This window comes from Malus domestica, chromosome 15 (genome assembly GCF_042453785.1).
Source record: "Malus domestica chromosome 15, GDT2T_hap1".
Classification (NCBI taxonomy): domain Eukaryota; kingdom Viridiplantae; phylum Streptophyta; class Magnoliopsida; order Rosales; family Rosaceae; genus Malus; species Malus domestica.
In genome coordinates, this window is record NC_091675.1 from 21,233,918 (window position 1) to 21,235,387 (window position 1,470).

Here is a 1,470-nt window from a genome sequence, read left to right on the forward strand (position 1 = left end):
TTCCATTGCTCGCCAAAGAGTCGTTCCATTCGAACAACCCAGGCTGCCCAGGTTGTGGTCGTCGAGGGCCAGGAGCCCTGGGGCTTCGCCGTATTCCATCGCGACCATTCAAACCCTTGAAGCAGGGGTGTTAGGCAGTGCTCCTGTAGAAGGCCGATGATAGTCGGCGGTATTGTAGCCTTGAAGAGATGACCCAGGATTTGGTACTGAGTGCTCATGTCGTTTTCAAACCGTATGGTCTTGATCGAGCTCCGATCAAGAATCTTCTGGTGCTGGTCACATTCCCTGGAAAGCTTGGAGATGAAGGACGCCATTGTAAGAAAGAAGCACGGAGTAAAAGGGTTTTCTGGGTTGGGGATTTAAGACGAAGACTTGGAATGGAGAAATGCACTGGAAAGCAATGGCAGAGGATTTCAGGAAGTTTGAGAGCGTAAAGTACAAATGAGGGAATTTCGGTATTTATAGAGTTGTGGGGGCAAGAGCAATCGTTCGAAATTCAAAACAAAGGGCAAAATAGACCAAATGAATCGTGGATCATGATGAACATTTGGGAAATGCAGTTGAGAAGACTGAAGGTTTCAGATGTTGGAGGCGCACGATCGCGTGTGACGGCGAAATTAATGACGAAAGACGGTTCGACGCCTGCATGATGACAAGTGGGCTCACGGACTGAGGTAGTGGCTCGCGGATTGAGATAGTGGTCATAATGGCAAGACGGTTCGGGCAGGCGCACGCTTCAGACGTCATTATTGGGGATTGGCCATGTTAGAGGATGCCACGTGGCGAGTGGTTTAGCAGGATCAAGATCGTGCGATCGTGTTCAATAAATGCGCCTTGGAACTCGGGTATTAGGATTCTGAGTGGTAGATTCGCTTCTTCAAGGCCGAAACTCGGCCGAAGGTTTCAGGCCGAGGACCTCAGAAGCGAGGGGGCAATGTTTGGGCCCAAAATAACAGTTTGGGCCGAAGGAAGAATCACTTTCGGCCCGGGAAGCCGTACGGCGAAAGGGTCATGGAGCGTTCAGCTCATGGGCTTCCAAGCCTAGGTCGGTTAAATCAGAATGCAAGTCGAGTCCTAGTACAATAGGGACTCTCGACGAGATCAATAAACTAGAAAGCGAATCCGGCTCAGTTAAGGACTAGATTCGTAGTCCTAGCGGAGATAGGACTGATCGAGGTAATATTAATCCGGAGAAGGAAACCTAGTTCGAATAGGATTGGAACTCGGGCTCGGTGTTCTGCTACTATAAATACAAGACATTCAGCAACGGGAAAGCCCCCTGCAAATCAATACAAAATCGCCCTGCGCAAACTCTCACAACTTTGTGATTTTTCTTTTCTTTTTTTCGCTGACACATCTTCCGTTGGCATCAACAGCACTGTGGAAGCAACCGGTGATATCTTAAGTCGGCATAGATAGCTCTGTCACCGTAGAATCAGTCGGTCTCGCAATATCTTCTGTTGGCATCAA